The following is a 25,543-nucleotide window of genomic DNA, read 5'->3' as shown; positions in this document are numbered from 1 at the left end:
CCTGGTGATTCTTCGGTACGTTCAGGAGATTGTAATTTTCCTATTTGATAAGTAGTTTTCGATGCATTTGTATAAATTTAATCGAACATTTGCTTGCCTAAGTCTGCGAAGGATACTTGCCCACCAGAGCCTGTTGAAGGCTCCTGCGAAATCTATTGCTATTAGGAGGTAGTATTTGAAGGTAGAAGTTGAGACCGCAGAGATGATACTTTGCAGTGCGTCTTCTGTGCAACGCCCCAGTCGAAATCCAAACTGGAAGTCGGACTGGAGCCAAGCTTTGGTGTAATGGTCTTTGAGCCATGCTAGAAGTAGACGTTCAAACAGTTTACTGACCATGGATAAAAGGGAAATGGGTCGATATGACTCTGGTTGTTGGAACGATTTAGATGGATTTTTTATGATCAGTTTTACATTGGCATTTTTCTATTCTACTGGGAAAGATCCATGGGACAAGCACTTATTGAAGAGGTCGAGTAGAAACTGGATATTGATTTGGGCAGTCTCTTTGAGGACTTCGGGTTCAATGAAGTCGGTTCCGGGGAATTTCCTCTCCTTCATTTTGGCAAGAGCCTGCTGCAGTTCATCGGTGGGAAATTGGTCTTCTACAGCATTGTTGAAGTAGGTGTTGTTTTCCTGGCATATTTCTTGCTGTTGTACTGTCAGAGGATCAGTATCTGTGCCAAAAAGTGTGTCCAGAATATTGGCCATAGATTGCTCCCATAATGTAGTCATAGTGCCTTGTGTTGTGAGAGTGGATTGGATAACTTCGCCCATGGGGGGAGCTTGTTGGTGGTGATGCGGTACACCCTCCTCCCCCAAGGTTCAGTATTGCCAGTCGTTTTCACGAGTCTCTCCCAAGATCATCTTGGGAAAGACTCGTGAACTTTTACACTGCCTTATGGCAGCGTAAAAGATCATTTTGGGAAAGAGGTGTAGTCGTTTCTGACACTTCGATATTTTTCACGAGGGTGTTGACCTCATTTGGGGGCCAAGAGGTACGAGTTCTCTGAAAGGCTTTTCTTTTGGAGTGTACAATTCGGCAAAGGTGCTCCAGCTCTGGGGACCACCATGGGATGGCATTGGTCTTTTCTTTCTAATTGATTGATTGCAGGCCTGGTTGATGATTTCTGTTGTGATCTTTTGATGTTGGTCGGGGTCCAGTGCTGGAAGATCAGAAGAGTTGTGGTCCTGGATCATGGTCTGCAGCGTGGAGCAAAAGATTTCCCAATTGGCCTTGTTAAAGGCATAGCGATTAATATTGTGGTGAGGTGGTGGAGTTGGATCAATGGATCTTGTGAGTTGAAATGTAATAGCTCTGTGATCTGAGGTGGTCCAGGTCTCATTGACCTGCCACCCAGAAATTTTGCTGGAAATGGATCGTGTGGCTATCTAGATATCTATTGTGGATTCTCATCTTGACAACAATGGTGCAACGATCTGGTCCTGTGACTTGTTTGGGTTTTTCTGGATTAAGCATTCATTGGCTTCTTTCCAGGCAGATGGGAAGTGGCCTGCATGTAAGTAGTAGCTAAAAAGATTTAGTATGTGATCTGGGATGTGCTTTATCACTTTCTTTATTATTTTGGGCTCTTGTAAATCCAGTTCAGGCCTATTGCGGTTCCTAATCTTGGAAGTTGCAAGAATCAGTTCTTCCAGATTGAAGAGCGATTCGGTCTATTGAGTTGAGTATGCTTCATTTTCATGGCAGAGCTGAGCTGGGTGGTTCGGGTGGCCATCTGCCTGAAAATAGAGTCGATGATATTATTTATTGTGCTTTGCTAAGTTGTTGTCATTGTGCTGTTTGGCAATTTAGTTATTGGGAATAATTTATCCCTTCTGAGTTTGTTGGTGGTCACTTTGTAGACCACCTCCAAGGGATCAGTTCACCGTAGCAAAAACGAGGTCTTCCCAAGATTTCTTCTTGTCTTCCAAATGTTTGCGTGGTAGCACAGTGGTATCGTCACCGTCCTCCCCACTCCGGGCGGAAAAGGCCCAGGTTCGAATCCCATCAATGACGCGAGGAACTTTAATCGGCTTTTTTCATGGAGTTTTTCATCCAGAAAAAACAGGCAAATTGACCAGAGAACACACGCAATTTACAGACATAATACATAAATATGTATATGTAAGAAATTACGGATGGCCCTACTATAATAATTTTATTTTTGCATTTCTCTTCCAAATGAGAGCAGTGTATTCGTTTTAAACACTTGCATATATTGTTGCCCAAGTACCTCTGCCTCAGGCCAAGTCCTTTGGACCTGCCGGAATGTCTTCCTTTTGTGATTGACCTCACGTCTAAGCATCTGCAACTGTGGGCACTACCAAGGGACAGCGCTCGGAATAGGGTTCTTCTTCTTCTTCATAAATTGCTGCATTATAGGCCGCCATAATCAGGTTTGTGATTTCGCATTGATGCTGATCAGGTCCTATCTGACTTGGGTCTTCCAGTTGAAGTCGGCTTGCGTGGACCACAAACACTTTCACAGAATAACGCCGTCTGCTTTATTAATAGCATATCTATGCACCAGTTGTCTTTGAATTGGGTTGCACAAAATGGAGTGTCTCATCTCAAAGGTAATCAATTATGTGGCCAAAAGATGTCCTCACCTCTTGCACTTTCCGATCACGTAGGTAGCCAGCTAGGGATCTATCTAGTGGCGAGAGTGACATCGATGGTGGCCTCCCAAAGGGTGCTTGAGAAAGTTGCAAGCTTATTTGGCAGAGTGATGATGGTAAAGTTTGAGTTGGCCAAAAATTTCTCCATGCGTCGGCTTGTTTCATCCGAATGGAAAACTTGATGTGGTGTGTATCCGTGCTCTTTAATAATTTTTTAAAATTCCTCTGCATACTTCTTAGCAGCTTCATTATCAGCCAATGCACCTTCCCTCTGAATTCTTATGGTATGTAATGAGAAGCAGTTTTTAAATTGCTCAATCCAACCTTTACTGGCAGCAAACTCCGTTTTAACAGAACATTCTCCATTTTCTTTTAAATGGTTATAAATTTTAATGCCTTTTGTTTAATTGCATTGCTGTCTAGTGGAATTCGTTTTTTACTGCTATCTTTAAATATTCAGTGTTTTTTCGATTTTCTCAATTATTGGCACTTGGAGACGAGCTGTCATATTTGCGAAAATTAAAGATTCTGCCACAACAGCAGTTCTAATTTTCTGTTCATTTTTTTTTTTATGGTCCGGCTTTTTTCTTCATTTAAATTTTAACTTTTTGCTAAGTATGATACCTTAATTTTAAACTTTTTGCTACGTATGATAATTTTCCTTCTTTTTTTTTAAGATGATCCAAAATTTGTATCTTTGATTCTAGAGAAATAGTTTCTTTCGAGCCGTGCTTTTTTGCTTTCCTTTGGCTAAATTTAGGGCTGGACTTTAATTCACAACAAAGAAATTATTCCAATATGGTTCTTAAGAACAAAATTTAGAAATACATATCCGGCAAAATTTATAAGCGCTCAAATAAAATCCAAAATAATCTTAAACGTCACGAACTGCACGCTTCGAATTCACATTTTTTTCATGGTCTCAAACAAACACAAGTTCAATAGCACAGAATACGGGGATTCTCTAATACGGGGGATTTCCCAACAAAATAAAATACGGGGATTCTCTAATACGGGGGATTTCCCAACAAAATAAAATACGGGGATGTCCCAATATATATATATATATATATATATATATATATATATTATTTTATTTTTTATTTTTTTTTTTAATAACTACTATCAAGTCAACAGCGAGGATTCACAAAAAAGAATCGAAATTTTTCAACATCCAACATAATAGCAGGATTCACCCCGCACAAAAGTTCAAAAATACTGTAAAATGCCCACATTTTTCATATTAATTTACAGATATTTCCCATGCATTTCCCCCCCCCTTTGCTGTGCCCCTTCTTGCTAAAGAGTTGTTTTGACCGTTTCAGCAGAAAATATAAATGCCAATCGTACATGAGTAACCGCTATCAGTTTCTTGTCAAATATAGAATGGTTAAATTCGACTTAGTTGCTTTCTCAGTTATAAATTCCCTTTGCCATTATTTTCCTAACTGAAGATAACAGTCGCTACGCAGAAGTAAGTTCACAAGTCCACGAAAATACGAGCTTCGCTCTCCCTGACAAATACTGGTCAGTGTGTCTGACGTTGACCGCATGAGAAAAGTGCCCCACCCTAGTTCAAGCTCGGTGTGAGGCGAAAGTTCATGCGATAAGGAGCATATACCCTGGTGGACAATGAGCGAAAGTTGTTGTTTTGTGGTGGTTTTGGTAGAAGCAGTCGGTTAGTTAGTCTGTATGAGAGAGAGTGAAAAAATACAGTAAGTTTTTGGAAACGGGAATTACGTTACAGAATGACTGTACAGAGAGAAGCTTGAAGAACAGCGCAAGAAGATACAGAATGAGCGAGCGAAGATAGCAGAACCCGAAGGAAGGCTGCGAAAGCACGGAATCCCCTCACCGAGTTCCGCCCCCCGTAGAATGAGTCATCCTTATTTAGGTAAGTTATCCCAACAGCTATACATAAACCTTACTCCTCAGTAATATAATTAATTATGTTAGCATTGATAAATCGTAGAATACCTTAATTGCTTCTATCTTAAATAGCTTACTACATAGTATTTCAGTCTATCATAATTTACTATTGGTAGCATGGTGTATCACAGGGTAAAACTTATCTTATGGGTGCTATCCTAAATAGCGCGACATTTTAGTAATAACTCCCATTACTTCTATTTGACACTGAATGTAACCAGTATGATTTATTATGTTGCTATTGTTAAGTATAGAATATCCTAATGCTGCTATCTTAAATAGCACATCATTTAGATGGTCGTCTATCACAATTAACGATAGATAAAATAGTGCACAATAAGTTAAAACACATCTTATGCGCGATAGTTTAGTATTGACACCCATCACGTTTGTATAACTATTATGTCACATGCCAGTTCTTGCCTGAGATGAAGTATCCACACGAAGAACACCTATGTGAAGAGCCCATTAATTTCCAAAGTATCAATAAGGCTAAGAACTCTTAAATCCATGAAATCAGTTATATTAGTGTAACTAGATGATTTAGGATTTGCTTGTCATTGCCACTAGGGCAGTAGTTACTATACATGTATTGATTCTATAGTAGATTGCATTAAACTATATTTTTGTTTTAAACATATGCTTCAAGCCTATTCTCCATTCACACGAATGAGTAAGTAAAGAATTATATATAGAACTTTTATTGCGGGTACTCGAATTTCTGCCTAGAATTGGAAAGAGTTTGGGTATTGACACAACGCCCTGGTCAAAGCTGCAGTTTTCCTATTCCCTGCCGTTGAATAGGGTTACCGAGGGCCGAGACCATTGTCCTAATATGAAAAACCACTAGACAATCACATGAGTATACTGGGGTTATCATTGAACAAATGATTAAGGAAGGAAAACGTCCCGCCATACAGATGTGTTGTCCAGAGAAGTCCGAACGAAAATAATAATAATAAATAGTAAGAATTATATAAACCCCCCCCCAGTATAACACTGGTGCCGTGACCAGGATTAAATATTTTGCGGGATGAAAAACTGTCTACACAGAAGAAGAAGTCACAAAGAGAAAGAATCTAAAGGGATTACTGATAAGTAGTAAGACTGTTGATTTCGTGCACTAAGAGAATAGGTAGGAGGCATTACTCCTTTGCAACAACACAGGACATCTACACTAATTAATAAATTATTGCTATTTTTATAATTAGATTTAATAAACAAATGACTACATGCTATAACACACTCTTGTTTTAAATAAGGGATTACTAACATCATAATTTTGTTTCAGCAACAGGTAAGTCACATTATTTTGGAAGACAGGGGCCCAAAATTAGCAATTAAATTTCCCAATTCCTAGTAAATTAAAAAAAAAAAAAAAAAAAATGGAGGATCAAATTCCTCAAACAACAGGAATATCATCCCCCCTACCTCAAACACAACAGCCACCACCCACCCCAGAACCAGACAGACCGCATTCAGCGAATATCGCAGGATTTTTAAGTCTTGTGCCATTATTCTTTGGCAAAAATGATGAAGGCCCTTCAGTCCAATTGTTTTTCGAAACTTTGGAGAGTGTTGGAGAATTAGCACTCTGGGGACACAGAGAACTTTTGGCAGTCTCGAAATCTAAACTTCGCGCTTCGGCAGCCGACTTTTTAGCCCAATCCTTTGAATTACGTGGGGAAAAGAATTACAACATATTTAAGAATGCTTTTTTAGCTCAGTTCGAAAAAACGGAACCAATTATCACTTCCCTTCAGCAGTTCGCCAGTGCTGTGCAAGAACCTTCGGAAACCATTGCGAGTTATAGCACGCGCGTGATGAATTTGGCAAGGGCAGCTTTCAAAATTCAGGGAGAGACACCTGAAGTATTAAACATTTTAGACCAGGCAATGCTGGCCCAATTCCTTAGGGGCATATCGGGAAAAATTAGAAAAATGGTGCTTACACACAATCCTTTAACTTTTTCACAGGCAATTGAGATTTCGAAAAGAGAGGAAATTAATGACCAACTTACTCACACAAAAACTGTCCCTGTACATGTTATTAATAGTCCTGTAAGGGCCGAGAGTGAACGGGAGCGACAGAAAAATAATCCCAAACACATTCTTGAACCCATTCAAGATCAAATACGCGACTTACAACAATCGTTAAGTTCATTATCAGTAAATCACGCAACAATCAACAATTTAGAGACACAGATAGCCGCCCTGAGTCAGCAGATGCAAACTATGAAGGTGGGCAAATTTTCCCCTCCCCACGGTCAGGCAGCATTAGGCGCTACCTACCTCCACTCGGACAGCGCAGTAGATCCGCTAACCGACGCTAACGTGACCTTCAGACCAGAGGTCGTTGACCGCCCGGAAAGACGCATAATCTTGCCATACTACGGCCGGCAGCAGGCAGCCAGAAATATGGTAAACAATCGCGAACGAAGGGAAAGACGCATTTTTGACGGCCGTCCGAGCTTCCATCAACCCACTCAACTTTTCTGCAGCCGCCCGTGCACGAATTACGAAACGGACATGTACACTGCATCTCCAAAAGTTAGGACGTCCTATGCTAATAATCAATATTGTAATTTTAATGAAAATCGGGATCAAGTCGCCAATAGAATGTATTATGATGATCATAATAGGAGTAATATAGACTCTTATTCTAGGATAAGGAGAGGAACATATAGGAATGAGCATATTCAGGGGCAAATTCGGCCAAAAACATTTCAGGGCAGACAAAATAATTATACAAATACTGGAAGCTACAGGCGAGATAGAGATAGAAATTTATGACTAAAAAGGGGTTCTAAACTTAGTAGGAAGGATCCGCGATGTAATAAAACCCTTTTGCCAACCCCTAACTTTAGTAAAGTTGGTAAGCCAGAGGTCAGGGACATCAGAACACAACATGGCATTTACATTCTGGAGGATAATACTAAACTACCTGTGGTATTGGGTTCTGTACAAAACATTAAAACTAGATTTCTTTTAGACACAGGTGCTGGCGTTTCTTTAATGAGTGCAGATTTATTTAATAAAATTAAAAATGATACATCGTTAGATTTCAGACCTCCAGAATTAACTGTAACCGGAGTTTCGGGAAATATTGTGCCAATACACACTACAGTAACTGCTAATATTAAATTAGATAAGGCAACTTTTAGGGAGAAAATTCTGGTTACTTCAAAAAATTTTAGTGGCAAATATGATATCATCCTCGGCTTGAACATATTAAGGAAGTTTTCATTCAGCCTAGACTTAGGTAAAGGGATCATACGATCAGTTCCATTAGGGATTTGCCTGAGGGAAGAGGATATTCGGCAACAATTGGTGGATTCCACACCCACAGTTGCTAAGCTTACATGTAAACATGTGCTCCCAGCAAGCACAGAACAGGTGGTAACAGTATCTTGTGACCAGCTTGCTGCTCCTCCCAAACAACTAGTATTAGCAGGGCCAAATTCAAACTTAAGCCGGGATGATTTAGCAGTGAAATATTCGGTAGACCAGGTGGACGAAAGTGGGAAAATATCTGTGCTCGTCGCCAATTTAACAGCGGAACCGCTGCATCTTCCAAAAGGCATGGGTATTGCGTGTCTGGAGAACCTGAATCCTCAATCAATTAACCCTAAGAGCCAGGAAAGAGGCAAAAGGGAAGTTTCTCCAGTAACCATAGAGGACTTTAAGCTTGATCACCTGACTGCCGATCAAAGACACCAATTATCAGACCTGTTACGCAAATACTGGGATGTGTTTGCCAAATCACCAGCCCAACTAGGCAACTCAAAAGTTATCCAACACAGAATTAAATTGACAGACAACATTCCTCTTAGACAGAATGCTTACAGAACCCCCTTTTTACTAAAGGATGAGATTCGCAACCAGGTCCAAGAACTCCTAGATTCAAACATCATTGAACCCAGCTGTTCTCCGTATGCCGCGCCCATTGTTCTGGTGAAGAAGCGAGGTGGGGGATACAGGTTATGTATTGATTTTAGGAAACTTAACGCCAAGACGATCTCCGATGCATACCCGATCCCTTCCATGAGTGAGATACTTGAACTTCTGGGAGGCGCGCGCTACTTCAGCTCTTTGGACCTCGAAGCCGGATTCCACCAGATTGAAGTGCACCCCGCGGACCGCCACAAGACAGCTTTTACTACAGGGGAATCGCTGCTACAATACCGGCGCATGCCTTTTGGGTTAAAAAACGCGCCATCTAGTTTTGTGAGAGCAATGGGGCTTGTCTTGGATAATTTACAACGAGATTCCATTTTCGCTTACTTAGATGACATAATCATAGTGTCGAAATCTTGGTCCTCACACCTTTCGAAGCTTGAGAAAGTTTTCCAGCGCCTGAGAAAGTACGATCTGAAGCTGAAACCAAAGAAGTGTGAGTTCCTAAAAGAGCAAATAAAATACTTAGGTCATCTCATTGATAAGGACGGTGTCCGTCCCGATCCAGCGAACGTGAAGGCCGTTCGAGAGTGTCGAGAGCCAAGAACAATGAAGCAAGTGCGATCGTTTCTTGGGATGACAGGATTTTACAGAAAGTTTGTCCCAGAGTACGCAGAGATAGTCAGGCCGCTAACCCAACTTACAAAAAAGAACACCCCCTTTTTATGGAACAGTGCCGCCCAAGAGGCATTCGACAAGCTGAAGGTCGCTTTGACCACACCACCCCTATTGATTTACCCTGACTTTTCTAAACCATTTTTTGTGTCCTCTGACGCATCTAATTATGCAATCTCGGCTGTGCTAGAGCAACCAGTTGACGAAAATCAAAGACAGCCAATCGCTTATGCCTCCAGACTACTAAAGAAAGCAGAGACTATGTATAGTACCACAGAAAAGGAAGCTTTGGCAATAGTCTTTGCGGTATCACAGTTCAGACCATTCTTAATAGCCTCCAGTTTCACACTAATAACAGACCACCAACCATTAAGCTATCTTCTTCACTTAAAGAATCCATCCCCCAGATTAGCTCGCTGGAGTATGCTTCTACAAGAATACAATTTCAAAATCATATACAGGCCGGGTCGACTTCACTCAAATGCCGATTTCCTTTCAAGGCCAGTGTTAGAGGAAGAGGAAAGACAAAAGGGGCTTAAGAAATCCAAAACTGCTGAATTAGTTGCTCCTATAGCAGCAAATCCCACCATAGAGTCACTGATCATGCCGCAACAACAAACCAGAACTTTGATTAGGAATCTCCAAAGAGAGGACCCTAATTTGCAGGAGTTAATTGAGCAATTAGAAGGAACACTACAGGCAACAAGCAAAGTCCCAGATTCCTTCTATCTGAGTGAGGACAGGATACTGTATCACTACACTTTACCTGACCATGGAGCTACTCGCTCAGAGCCCTGTGAACAGTTAGTAGTTCCAACCAGCTTGAAAGCAGAAGTGTTGAAGTCCTGTCACGACGGTTTTCTCAGCGGGGGCCACCTGGCCCTACACAAGACGTTAGAGAAGGTTAGAAAACACTTTTTCTGGCTAGGCCTTTTTGGCGACGTCAAGAATTATGTGGAGACTTGTCCATCGTGTTTGGAGCGTAGAGGGTATAACCCTAAGGCAAAAGCAGCCCTGATGAGAGTTCCTAATGAGAACTCACCTTGGGTCCGAGTGTCCTTGGACATTTTGGGACCCCTTCCAATGACTTTGAAAGGGCACAAATATTTACTGATGGCAATAGACAATTTTACGCGTTACGCAGAAGTAATCCCACTGCATACCCAGAAGGCTGAGGAAGTGGCCACAGCTTTCATAAACAATGTGATCTCGAGACATGGGATTCCTAAATACATCCTAACAGATCAGGGCACTAACTTCATGTCATCACTGTTACGACAGGTGTGTAAAAAGCTAGATATTCATCAGCTTCATACGAGTTCCTTCCACCCCCAAGCCAATGCAAAGGTCGAACGTCTAAACCGCACCTTGGCAAACATCCTGTCTCATGTAGTGAACGAGTCTCAAACGGACTGGGATGTCATGGCCCCACTAGCAATCGCTGCGTACCACGCGGCAACTCATAGTTCCACACAGGAATCGCCAAACTTTTTAATGTATGGCAGAGATTTGGTGTTGCAATCTGACTTATGGCATTCCAAAGAGAGACATTCATATGCGTCTTTGGAAAACTATGCAGAACTATTGTGTGCACGCCTTCGCAGATCCTATGAAATCGTCTCCCAACACTTGGAAGAGGCAGTGCAGAGGCAAGAGGATCGTAGAGCATCCGTTGCAGTAGACAAAAACATCCGTGTAGGAAGCCTTGTTTATCTTTTTACCCCTAAGATAAAACCGGGCACTACAAAGAAATTGGCTCGTTTGAGCACAGGTCCCTACCGTGTGATCAGTCAGCCATCATTAGTGAATTATGAAATACAGCACCTGTATAACCCTAAAGATAAACAAATTGTGCACGTGGACAGACTGACAAAGGTTATTGACAGGAAAGTGTTTCCCGAACTGAGAGTAGAGGAGTCAGAGGAATCAGAAGATAGCAATTCACCAGACCAAACAAGCACTACATCAGTGCCCAAAGAGACATGGATCTTTGATGAACCTTTTGTGGAGGATTGTGATCTTATCCCGCCTATAATTCCCCGTCCAACATTGACCAGGCCGACCAGCTTACCCGTATCAATCCCGTTGTCATCCCTCCCACCAAGAAATCAGGAGGGCCAACCAAGGACAGAGCATTCAGTGAGACCTGAGGGAGCTGAGCAAGTACCTACTCAGACCCATGGATATAATTTACGTAGTCGCGACCGAGTAATTCATGCCCCACCAAAGGAAATTGTGGTGTCCCAATCACAAACTGAGGAATTAGTACCAGAGACAGCTTCAGTGGAAAGAGCAGATACAGTGGTTGACACTCCCAGCAATGTAGCTGAAGCAGAAAGAGGTGTCACCCCAGATCAGAGTAACAACACTCAAGCAAACACAAGCCAAAGCGAGCCACCAGATAGGATAGAAAGAGCAGTTCAGTGGATATTGGGTCCACATCTTGCTGAGAGATACCTTCGACCAAGCGATGGCAGTAGTTCTGATCTGGCAGGTATTCTGAGAGATGCCTGGAGAGACTAAAGTGAGGATAGCGAAGTGTATCGATTTCAAGGAGAAACAAGCCATGATTACAGTTACTAGCAAAGTGAATGCTTTGGCAAGACAGTTGTGTACACCGAACGAACAGTTTGAGAACCAGTACCAGAAAATTCAAAAAAAAAAATAATAAGATTGGTGACAGAGAGTGGAAGCGGGAAAAAGGATTGAGAAGTGTAAATGGCATAGGTGGAAACACAGAAGAGAGTAGATATGAAAAAAAAAAAAAAGGAAAAAAAAAAAAAAAATCTTTTTAGCATTCTTGTAAGGCATTCAATGTACAAAAGGTTCGATTCCGAATCTGTATCAAATAGCTAAATCGGAGAAGGAGGAAGGGATATACACCTGTATACACATCCCCTGCATAATAATGCATGAGATGAAAGGGACAGAGAATACTGAGAACTATAGGAGCAGATGTGAAGAGCAAGCACAAGTCTTTTTTTTTGAGGAGAGAATGAGGAATGATTGGGAATTTAATTTGCATTTCTGCTTAAACTGTGGTAGGACCATTGAGAAAAGGTTTCTTTTTAATTTACATATCACTTTACCAGTACAAAAAAAAAAATTTATGACATCAGGAGATCAAGATTTTAGATAAGTAGATCATCTTCCTGTACTAATGTGAAAAAAAAACACTTGTGTTATTTCAAGAGAAAGAGAGAGGGGATAAGCGAAGTTATGATAAGAAAAGGATCAAAGTACATAACTGACCACGGAGGTGAAGAAATTGATCAGTTTTGTTGGATTCTGGCAGTGTGTTTTATCAGCAGCCAGATAAATGGATGGCAAATTGAATGACATGGCACAAGTAGGAAAATAGAATTAATTTATCTTTATAAATCTCACGCAGAAGCACGAACCACTCCAATGAACCTTGAAAAAAAAAAAACCAGAGATTTTGTATCCGAATTCTATTCAAATATGACCATTGGGCTAATACTATTAAAGCAAATACTTTCCACACACAAATATATCTGGAGTTTATAAAATAATGCAGAGAGGAAGGATACAGATGGGGCTAGGGCCTCATGGGTGCACCCCCTAGTTTCTTTTTTGTTTCCTCTCCCTCATTGCATAACAAAAATTTAAGTTCGAGAAAATGGATTCGGGACGGGAAAAAAAAATCATATTTGGTCTTTTTATTTTGGGAACAAGGTGAGGCAATTGGCCTGGGGACGGCTGGTTCCTCCCAGTCACTAGTTGTTTTTATCACTTTCCAGAGAAAAAAAAAATTTAAGTGAATAGGAGGTAACTTCTGAACTTCAAGATCTAGACTTGGGATCCATCTTCTTGTACTGCATATATATAAATAATATATATTAAAAAAAAAAAAAAAAAAACTTCACTGTGGAAAGAAATCCTCAAAACAATATTAATCAGAATTCTAATTCCATCAATAATTTCTGTTGAACGAAGTTTACCTACTAATGAGAACTTCATCATGTATGAAAGTAGGGTGTAAGTGATATGGCATTAATGTAAGAAGGTCAATATAGAACAAACACATAGGCAATATTGACTATTTATAAAAAAAAAAAAAACAGAAACAAGATTGCTGAAGTAGTGTACTCATGTTCGTGCCTTCAAAAATCCAGACTGCTGATAAATGAAACATTGTGCTAATCAGGAGAATCAAGGACTATTTTCAAAATAAGAGAACGATTTCTAAAGTTTTTTTTTCTGATGAGGATCTTATTATTTTTCCATGCATGGCATGTTTGATTTTGCGAAGGAATTGAGTGATTCGTCTTCGGAAAGGTATGCAAGGAAATCAAGGAAGTTACATTTGAGGTTGTGAGTGAGAACAGGAAGGATGAATGAAAGGTGTAAATGTGGTACTCCCTCACCCGGGATTCAAAAGTATAAAGAGGAAAAGATGTGTATGTGGAGCGAATCTTTAGTATAGAAGAGAGGAATGGAAGGAAAAGCAGGAATAAAAGTATTTCTTCACTAACTGTTTTATTTAATCGCCCCCTTGCTCTTAGTCATGATGGTGGTGTTTCACAAGTCTATATGATGCCTCATCGCTAGAATGCTGACCTTCCTCCTAGCACCTTTACGTTGGATACAGAGTGCGACCCCCACAAAAAAAAAGGAGATCCCAGCGCCTAATCAACCCATAAGTCCTTGTCAGGAGTCCTTCGGAGCTGAGCTGATTCTAACCCCACAGCAGCTTGCCCAGCGAGAGCAGAAACAAAAGGAAGTAAGGCGGACTCAACCCATGAAGAGGAAACTGAAAGCAGCCCTGGAAATGCGTTTTCCCTGTCACTATGCGAACCATGGCATGAGAAGTTTCCTAAATTGAAAAGGTGAGGTGCAGGTTTCTAAACGTGGACTTGGGATGGTGGAACACCTTTTCCACCCGACCTGGAGCACACCTGCCCTTCCCCGGTCACCAACGACACGCCCCCTTGGATCACTTCCTCTTTTCTCGAAGTGGATCGTCATTGAATTTTCTCTTTGCCAGGAACCAAGAAAGTGCGCTCAAAGTAGAGGAGATTGCCCTAGTAAATTGGGACCATCAGTATATTGCATCAACCCCAAAGGCGAGAACGTTTGCGTCTCGGCATTTCGGATCATGGTTAAGCATCCTTACAAAGCCATACCAAACAGTGATAGCTATAGGAGAAAGAAAGGCACGAAGCCTGGAAAAGACCCTTCCCTTCCGGACTGTGGTGGATGCTAAAGTCCTCTCCTGTCCCGATCCAGAACTCTTGCCTGATGCAGGAGACAATCCCTTTCATTGTCCCTGGAAGCACCCGCACCCTGCGGATCACTGTGCAGTCCGCACAGTGAACCTTTGCACCCAGTGGCTGGATTCATCGGTCTAGTAAAGGCAAGAAAAGCTCCTCCTCAGAACTGAATAGTGAAAGTGGTTTACCACCAGGCCGTACAGCCAAGGAAGACTAGACCAAAAAAAAAAAAAAAAAAACATGAAGCGTGGAGACAGAAGAGATTGTAATTCCATTCATTTCTGTGTAAGGATATTGCAAATGTCTACAATAGTCAAAAATAGACCTAACTTTAGTATTCTTGTCAACCTTACATATATGATATTTCTTTTATGTATGTCGCAGTGATCCGTTTTAGTTATTAGTTCATGTTTATATTATTGTGATGTTTAGATACATGTATACAATTATAATGTACTTACTTGATTAACTTCAGTTGCTTTGTGTCCATGACTTGAGGACAGTTACTAATTTAGTGATTATTTTTGTTTTATGTCGTGCCTGTGAGCCAAGTGAGGACTATGAACAAAAGCAGTGCCCAGATCATTCCTTGGAGGGATAAGCTCCCTTTGTGTGTCTCCAGCCTGCTGAAGAATAACTGCGCCAAATCATAGACTGTGGAAGGACATTTCCTTTTTTACCGCCTGACAACCTCAGCCTCGAAGTCCAAATCTGTTTTCTGTTGTGCTTCAAAATGCTCACTTATTTAAACCAGGGAACTGATAACTGAAGCACGGACTTTAGTGGTGTGTAAAAAAAAAAAAAAAAAAAAAAAAAAACCAACAATTTCTCAATAGACAAGTGCAGACAATGGCCTCCATGTGGAGAGGGAACAGCATTGAGAAATGTGAATACATTAAGTTCACACAGTGAACTAAGTGCTATACGCTTTGTTTTGTTTGTCTTGTATTTTATTTGATTATATCCATATAATATGTTAGTAATTAAGTTTCTTTTACATACTGTAAGAGGAGGAATGTTTATGTTGTCCCCCCCCCCTGACAAAAAGTCAAAGCCCCAGTAGGGACGTCGAGAATTTCAGTCTTAGTTGTGTACCCCGACTGAAATCCTCAGCGGTAGTGGCGAGGAGTGTAAAATGCCCACATTTTTCATATTAATTTACAGATATTTCCCATGCATTTCCCCCCCCTTTGCTGTGCCCCTTCTTGCTAAAGAGTTGTTTTGACCGTTTCAGCAGAAAATATAAATGCCAATCGTACATGAGTAACCGCTATCAGTTTCTTGTCAAATATAGAATGGTTAAATTCGACTTAGTTGCTTTCTCAGTTATAAATTCCCTTTGCCATTATTTTCCTAACTGAAGATAACAGTCGCTACGCAGAAGTAAGTTCACAAGTCCACGAAAATACGAGCTTCGCTCTCCCTGACAAATACTGGTCAGTGTGTCTGACGTTGACCGCATGAGAAAAGTGCCCCACCCTAGTTCAAGCTCGGTGTGAGGCGAAAGTTCATGCGATAAGGAGCATATACCCTGGTGGACAATGAGCGAAAGTTGTTGTTTTGTGGTGGTTTTGGTAGAAGCAGTCGGTTAGTTAGTCTGTATGAGAGAGAGTGAAAAAATACAGTAAGTTTTTGGAAACGGGAATTACGTTACAGAATGACTGTACAGAGAGAAGCTTGAAGAACAGCGCAAGAAGATACAGAATGAGCGAGCGAAGATAGCAGAACCCGAAGGAAGGCTGCGAAAGCACGGAATCCCCTCACCGAGTTCCGCCCCCCGTAGAATGAGTCATCCTTATTTAGGTAAGTTATCCCAACAGCTATACATAAACCTTACTCCTCAGTAATATAATTAATTATGTTAGCATTGATAAATCGTAGAATACCTTAATTGCTTCTATCTTAAATAGCTTACTACATAGTATTTCAGTCTATCATAATTTACTATTGGTAGCATGGTGTATCACAGGGTAAAACTTATCTTATGGGTGCTATCCTAAATAGCGCGACATTTTAGTAATAACTCCCATTACTTCTATTTGACACTGAATGTAACCAGTATGATTTATTATGTTGCTATTGTTAAGTATAGAATATCCTAATGCTGCTATCTTAAATAGCACATCATTTAGATGGTCGTCTATCACAATTAACGATAGATAAAATAGTGCACAATAAGTTAAAACACATCTTATGCGCGATAGTTTAGTATTGACACCCATCACGTTTGTATAACTATTATGTCACATGCCAGTTCTTGCCTGAGATGAAGTATCCACACGAAGAACACCTATGTGAAGAGCCCATTAATTTCCAAAGTATCAATAAGGCTAAGAACTCTTAAATCCATGAAATCAGTTATATTAGTGTAACTAGATGATTTAGGATTTGCTTGTCATTGCCACTAGGGCAGTAGTTACTATACATGTATTGATTCTATAGTAGATTGCATTAAACTATATTTTTGTTTTAAACATATGCTTCAAGCCTATTCTCCATTCACACGAATGAGTAAGTAAAGAATTATATATAGAACTTTTATTGCGGGTACTCGAATTTCTGCCTAGAATTGGAAAGAGTTTGGGTATTGACACAACGCCCTGGTCAAAGCTGCAGTTTTCCTATTCCCTGCCGTTGAATAGGTTACCGAGGGCCGAGACCATTGTCCTAATATGAAAAACCACTAGACAATCACATGAGTATACTGGGGTTATCATTGAACAAATGATTAAGGAAGGAAAACGTCCCGCCATACAGATGTGTTGTCCAGAGAAGTCCGAACGAAAATAATAATAATAAATAGTAAGAATTATATAAACCCCCCCCCAGTATAACAATACTGTGTTATGCGAGTTTTCTCGCAATTCTCTAACCGTGTTGTGTGAGGATCGCCGCAATTTATCAATCGTGTAGGGCTATACTAGACGAGAGCTTGAAGCACACGGCGTCGGCAACGCCTTCCAACCCCCAGTTTTACAGAGGGTAAAGGCATGAAAACTAGATGGGCTCTTCGAACGCCGCGTTCGACGACGTTAGCTGGCGTTGAACGCATGCCAACGCCGTCAGAGGCGTTACAAGCGCGAACTCATTGGCGTTTGCACAGCCTGAGGAGACAATCTCCCCGTGTATGGGGTGGTTGGCTTTAATTGGTTTGTTTATTGTACTTTAGGGCAGTGTTTCTCAATCTTTTTACTCTCGTGGCACATTTTCCAAAGAAGAAAAATTTCGCAGCACACCTACGTAGTCATAGAAGAAGAAATTTCTAAATTTCGCGGCACACTTGGAAAATTTTGCGGCACACTAATGTGACGCGGCACACCCTTTGAGAAACACTGCTTTAGGGTATTTGATGTTTGACATAGGAGGAGTTTATTTGTGAAGTGGAAAGGAGGCTTCCCTTGTACAAATCGTCATTAAAAGACTACTCCAGCAAAGAAATAAAGGCAGAGTGTTGTATTGAAATTGGAAAATAAATGTTTCCAAACTAGGATGAACTATGTAATGATGAAAAGAATCAGAAAGATCAGTCTTGAAACCCCATTTTTATTGTAAATATTACTTCTATTTTAGTACTGTTTCATTAGTGAACGAAATACAAGTTTGTTCACTTGCAGAGACAATTTCTTTGTGGATTCAGGGTTATACGTGTACGGAATCACGAATGTATATAATTGAAGTTAATAAAGAAGCTTTTTATTGTTAAATAAGATCAAAACAGTAATCGGAAAACTGCTGAAAAACATCCACTGCAACAGTTACAACTAATGTCATCGTTAACAAAAAAGAATCAAGTGCGGTGTCTGTCTTCTCCCAAAACGAATTTTGAACCTTTCGTTTCAAACAACTTCGGTATCTCTTTTTTGAAAAGTATTGTGAAAGCAATGAAAGTGCCCAGTAAGCCGCAAAGTACAGAGTCATTGTGATACTGTGGAATTATGTGATGCAGGGGAAAAAATATTTATATATAAATAAAATAATAATAAAAAAAATAACGCACGCAACTTTTTCTTGGTATAAAAAACATGACCGAACGGGTTGTTTTTGAAAAACGAAAAGATCGTACTTCCTTTAATCAATGGGTATTGCATCTACTAACTCAAAAATCGAGGAAATACATTTATTTGAAGCCACACTGGAAACTGGAAGAAGTTGTGTAAAACTGATTACACTGCAATGCGCATTTGATAAAAAAAAAGTTTGCTTTATTGTAATTGTTTTTACGGAATAACATCGGTACAGCACGTTTTCTGTTTGTATACAAGGTGTCTCAAAAATACAAGGCATAACTTCAGGAATGAGTTCCTTATATATAGCCAATAAAAATATTTTATATCAACATAGTTCCGGAAACGTTTGGTTTCCGAGTTTTGAAGATCTGTCTATGACACTTAACTGTTCACATCACTTCATAGTAATTGTTCAAAATATCCACCTTCTGCCTGAATACAGGCCTCACATAGACGTCTCATGGACTCGCGAAGACGATGCCAAATTCCTGGCATCGTCTCGTATTGTCTCATGTTTCGTATTGTCTCACAACCTTCCACAATTCGATTGCAGAGAGTTTCCACATCAGCTACCGTAGTCGAATACACCAATGACTTTAAATGGCCCTACAAGAAGAAATCTAGTTGGTTTAAATCAGTTGAGCGTGGAGGCCAGGCAGTTGGTCCACCCCTCTACTTCAGGAGTCGTAGATCTTGGTCGTCCTCTGTCGGCAGCATGAGATGTAAAAGTCCCATGTTCACAAAGGCGGCAAGCCTCCAGAGCATTGCCGTCCGCCAAACCGTACATAAAGTGCATATCCGCTTGCTCCTGATTTGAATACATGGTCGGAATGCAAAACCACCAGATTCTGTCAGTACCTTGTGATGAAGTAAATCACCTGCGGGAGATAGGCGCCTCCGTAGCCAGGTGGGAAGGAGCAGCAGTGCCTAGCACACGCTTCTTGTTTAGACCGGGGTTCGAGCCCGTCACCACCAAATACGGAGGATGCAGAAAAGTCAGGGACTGACCACCGCATATTCCCGGAGCAATATGGCCTTAGTTGCTACTAAAATCCAAAAAACAACAACCTGCGGGAGATAAGACATTCCGGTTAATAATTTGGGAACCAAGCATTTCCGGAACTATGTTGATATAAAATATTTTTATTGTCTACATATGAGGAACTCATTCCTGAGGTTATGCCGTGTATTTTTCAGACACCCTGTATTTGAACTTCTAACGAAATAGTAAGAAAATATTTCTATCGATAGAGCTGCATTAAAAACTTCGAAAATTTGTGTCTGCGCATTCGTAAAATCAAACAACACTTCATTGCACGGAGAATAATCCATTCCAGTGTGGGTATTGGAGAATGTTTTGTATTTCATTTGGATGGAAAGTACTTGTCAATATTCCATCTGGAAATAACGTCAAATGGTGGAAAGCAGTAACATAGTGTAAAAGCATCGTTTGATTTTTATCTCATATTGTGGCTACGTTCACAACGAGATACCAGGTATTGCATTACTTCGAATAAATAACGTTTCACTACAGTTGTTTATTCTCAGTGAACACTACAACCCAGGCGGCACCGTTTCGGAGCTTGTTGGCTCACTCGTCGGTGGGCGGCAGGTACCCTGATAATGTAAACATGCCATCGCGGTTGTGAAGTTAATTCCACAATATGAGAGATGCCAGATGGTGAGGATAATGATAATATTTTGAAAAACTTTGTCATCTGGGTGGTGGTGCCCACTGAAAATAAACAACTATAGTCTCCTCTACTAGAGAAGCGTTATTTATTCGAAGTAGTGCAATACCGGGTATCTCGTTATGAAGGTAGCCACAATATGAGATAAAATCAATCGATGCCTTTACACTATTCAGATACTTAAATTTATGGGTAAACTATGGTGTATTCACACCGATATCAGCATTAGCATTAGCATTAATAGAGGCATATGATGCAAAAAAGTGAGCTTATGAAGCATCAGCCAAAAAAAAAAAAAAAACACTTCAATTTCACCCCTCTGTTCGTTTGAAATACGTGTCCAGCTGAGCCTTAAATTTATTTAGGCTATCAACTTCCACAACAAGGGATGGAAGTCTGTTCCACCAACCAACTATCCGCTGGCTAAAAGCAAATTTCCGAACATCTATCCTACATCTGTCTTTCCTCAATCTGAATTTATACCCTCTCAGGTGATTATTCTGAGAAAGAAGGAAGAATCCCATCGGCATCGATCATGCTCAAACCATTCAAGGTGTAAGATACAATATCTTACAAATCAAAGAAAGAGAAATATATAAATTTTTATTATAACAACCCCGTGGTTGCTGTCCCCCAAACTTGAAGATTAATTCTAAGTGAAGCTTCTGGTACAGTAAAACCCATTACAAATCACAAATATTGTTTAAGATAGTGGGTCTCACGCTAATGGAATTAAATTAAGTGGAGGCTATATTTAATGTAAGAGCAAATATACCGTGAAAATAAACATTAGAAAGAGATATGGGATCAGCACCCACTACCCGAAAGAGCAAGCGAAGATAGCGAGACGGAACAGTGGGGGGTCAATTGATAGTGTTGGCAAGGGACGGATTGCTCGAGAGACTACCATAGGGGTACCAGTGGGGAGCGGTTCTTGTTTACCATAAACAGCGCGTGAGAAAGGGGGTGATGAAAGTTTTTTTTTTCGGAGAGGTTTTTTTTTCGCTCGGGAAACAGTACCCGGAAGTGATCCACCAGTAGAACCAGTTATGGTGAGTTGACTAAGTTCTGATAGTTTAAGTAAAGTATAGATAGGTTACAGTAAAGGGAACTTTCTCGAGATGGAACAAAGAAGTCCGAAAGTGTCCACCGAGAGATATATTTAGAAGGAGGACGGTGAGAGATAATGCTTACAAAAGAACACCGGACCGTCCTGCAGCCTACAGAGAGAAATAAAGTAAAGGGGAGCGACTCCTACTTAATGATCTGGCACAGCAAAGAAAGATACGACATCAGGAATGATCGGCGAAGCGAATAGTATCCCTGGCAGATGTTAGCAGTTCCGAAGCTGAAGAAGAGCGATCTCAGACTGATGGTGGACCCCGATGCAGAGCAGAAAGTCAAAGACCAATCCTTGTATTAGCTGAGGAATTCAGCCCACCAGAAGTAAGTGCTTAACGGCATATGTACCATTAGGTAATACAAAAGGACTGTAGCTAAAGATAGATAATGGTTAAAGGGGATTCTTTTGGGATACATGTAGTTAATTAAATACTTATTCTATAGATAAGTGCAGAAATGTCATAAGGATTGATTAATAAGAGGGTAGTTCATAGTTACATTTCATCTGCCTAACTTTAATGAATGTAGAATAAAAACCTTTGGAAGTGTTAATCAATAGCGCTGTCAGAGTTGTATGCTAACATGAATAACGTCCCAGAAGTAGAGAAGTGGCGCGCTAGCCGCAGATAGCCGAGATTTAATTATTTATTTATTTTCCTTGAAAATCCAAAGGTTAACAGAACTATTACAATTTAAATGGTAGCTTTATTAATGTTAAGGTGAGACTGGTCTAGAGAAACTTATGAGTTGGGCAGTTAGCCTAAGAAGAAGAGAATTGTATTAGCAAATGATTAAAGGAAAAATATGTGTAATAACTGTAGAAATAAATGTGATTGTTTTAATGTACTTTAATTGAAAGAAAAAATATATATAAACGCAAGAGAGTGATACCTGCCCAACGGCAAGAAGAAGATGATGTATAGGAGAGCCTAATGACCAGGATCGTAATCCATGCCATGTACTAATATCAAGTGAATAATGTGTAATGATTTCCTAGATTTTTTTTTATTTGTAAATATGTATAAGAAACTAATTGTATTTAACTTAATGCAAATGGTGTTTGGTCATTTCTGAACACAAAGCAAAATCCAAAGGAGGAGTGCACTAATATAGAAACTCCCTCAGAACCGGAATTCTTCTGTGAGATACACACAAGGCAGATGCAAAGTGGGGTATAGTAAAAATATAAATAATAATAAAATAAAATAGAAATATAGTGACAAGAAAACATTATATAAACCACCCCACCCCATCCCCTTTATACACCTCGATCAGATCACCTCGCCGGTGCCTAGTCTCCACACACTGCAATTTGCAAAATATAAGCCTTTCTTCGTAAGAGTAACCCTTCATTCTATTCACTAATCTTATTGCCCTTCTCTGTACTCGTTCAAACAGCTATACATCCTTCTTAAAATGAGGCCTCCAGACCTGTATAGAGTACTGAAGGTGTGGCCTGAACATTGCTTTCTGCGTTCCTTATATCTGTGTGACACCACGTCTCTGATATCCCAACAATATCTGCCTTTGATGTTTTGAGCAATACCTCAAATTCATCAAATTTATTTACCAAACTCCTAGCACTGGTGTACATGCAATTATACATGCACCTGTTCCTATTCTTAGCTACCCTAACACAACCCATGTGTTTACTTGTTCCGCAATGACTTCTAGCAGTCTCTGAAGTACCCTGCATCTTCTTTTCCAGGCAGCTGCTCATTCCAATAGAAGCAGTGCAAGAATCACTTTCACCTCTGCCAGTGGCTACTGTTAATCTTTTAGTCCTTGTATCCTCCCAAGCTAGCAGTTTTCCGACCCACCTAACACTGCCTCGATAGCATCAGCAAATATTCTTGCACCCTTTCTATTTAAGTTTATCCCATCCTTGTAGAAGCAGTCTCTCCTGTTAACAAGTACAGACCAGGGTGAAAAAATTTCTACCCCTCTTGCCTCGCACAATCTTTCCAGGGCCGAATTGATCGATAAGGCTTATGTATAGTTAATATATATTATATTATATTATATTATATTATATTATATTATATATACTTATATATTATATAGTTAATACATTATTAATATAAAATTGCCCCGATTTTAACCTATTTGAATTTTCTGGATGAAGCCACCTTCGTCCTCTTCTCTTTTTTACACTGCAATCAACACTATACATAAATGCGCAATACATCTAATTTGAACAACATCCATTTTGAAATTAGGAATAGAAAAGTGAGTCGCTGGTGATCCAAAGATTCGTTAGGAGAACACCGTCTAGGAACGCTGCGTGTAATTTGCTGTTTAGGGAGGTGTTCACGACGCCTGCGCTCGTCTAGTATATTATTATTATTATTATTATGATTATTATTGCTCTTATATTATTTCTCCCTGATTGGGGGATTCCACTCCGTGACGGCTACTGCTACGAAGTACACAGGGTGGTTGCAATGTTTGATGTTACTGTCGGTCGAGGAAATCTCTCACTGTGCTACAGATATTCAGGATTGCGACTTTCTGGAATTCCTTGTAGGTGTTCTCTGGCAGACCTATTGCTGCTAGGCTGCTCTGTAGGGTCTTTGGCACCATACCGGTGGTTCACACGATTACCGGGATGGTGGTTACTTCTTGCATATGCCACATCTCCTTGACCTCATGTCTCAGGTTCGTGTACTTCGGAACTTTTTCCCCATGTCAATCCGGTAGGTAGCCTTTTCCATCTTGCCCACAAGGGTTATGTCCGGTCTGTTGTGCGGTGTAGTCTTATCCGTTATTATGGTGCAGTCCCAGTACAGCTTGTGGGTTTGGGTCTCTAGTACTGCCAGGGTTCGTACTTGTAGTATGGTACACTTTCTTTGACCAACTGGCATTTCTTGTTAGATTCTGATGTATTATCCTGGCTACTTGGTCGTGTTTATGAGTGTACTGAGTCTGGGTGATCACTGTGCATCCCCCGGTGATGTGTTGGATCGTTTTTGAGACCTGATAGCATCGTCGACATGTGTCATCGAACACACTGCTTGCGATGTATTTTCTATAGTTCCTGGTGTTGATTACTTGGCCTTGGATGGGGCCATGAATTCTTCAGTCTTGGGGAAGATCGTGCCGCTCGTGAGCGAAGCATTGGAAGCAATTTTATCTATGTGATCTTGATGAAGATCATTGTAGTGTCTGCCCTGGAGTGTCTTCTCTGCTCATCTTTCTAGCTTCATTTGTACCTCCTGGTTGGGGGGGGGGGGTGGACTTCTCGCTTAAGTTGAGTGGGATATATACCGCTTGTCTATTTCCTTGTGGCCTGGTGGAGTGCTGCTGCTGTGTGTTTCTGGAAATAATACTTCTTCAGGTTAACAATCGCTGTCTTTTGTTGCTCAATGGGGTCTATCAGGTCCCATCCTCCTTAATCCTGGGCAATTGTCAGTCTCTTCATGGCAGATTTCGGGTGGTGTTGGCGGCTCTTGGTCATCATTGTCCTTGTATTTCTCGTGATATCCTCCAGTGCGGTGATAGTGCAATCTATGACCTCGAAGGAGTATGTTAGCACTGGGACTGCATAGGGGTTTATGGCTTTAACTGTGTTCCCTCCATTCAGCTTTGCTTTCAGCAGACTTCTGAGTCTCTGATGGTGATTTTCAGGCAGGAAGGCCTAAATTTCCTTGTGTTGTAACTGCTGAGCCGGAATCATCTCCAAGTAATTCTAGGTCTCTCCCTCTGCCAAGGCTTCGATCTCTTTACCAGTCTGCAGCTTGTAGTTTCGGTTGACTAATTTTCCCTGACGCAATCCGTGGGTCTTGCATTTGTCTAGACAAAGTTCCATCTTAATATCATTGCTGAATTCTTCTGTGATTTTAGAGTAGTTGCTGAAGGGCTTCTCGGTTCTCGCGTAGAGCTTGTTGTCAGCCATGTACATTAGGTGGGTGAGGGTGTACAGGTTCTTCCTTCCTTCTTTAAAGTTATATCTATACGTGCTACTGTTGAGCATGGTAAATAGCGGGTTAAGTGCTAGACAGAACCACAATGGGCTCAGGGCATCTTCCTGAAAGATTCCGCTCCTGATGGGATTGGCCTGGTTGTGATGTTTTCGATCTTAATGGTGGTACTCCATTTCGCCATCGTTTCTCTTAGGAATTTTATCACTACCGGATTGACTTTGTAGTTGTTCATCGCCTCTATTAGCCAGCTATGAGGCACGGAGTCGACGCCATTGCGGTAATCGATATAGGCTGTGTACATGTTCGGCGCTTCTTGTAGGTTTGCTCCATAAACGCGGCATCTATGGTTAATTGTTCCTTACATTCTTTGCTCTGCCGCTCGTCTAGTATATAATTATTATTATATTTCTCCCTAATTGGGGGATTCCACTCCGTGACGAGTACTGC

This window comes from Mastigoproctus giganteus, chromosome 2, assembly GCF_048544385.1.
Source record: "Mastigoproctus giganteus isolate SK-2022 chromosome 2, ASM4854438v1, whole genome shotgun sequence".
Classification (NCBI taxonomy): domain Eukaryota; kingdom Metazoa; phylum Arthropoda; class Arachnida; order Uropygi; family Thelyphonidae; genus Mastigoproctus; species Mastigoproctus giganteus.
The sequence above is the reverse complement of the archived record's forward strand: the minus strand, read 5'-3'. Positions refer to the sequence as shown.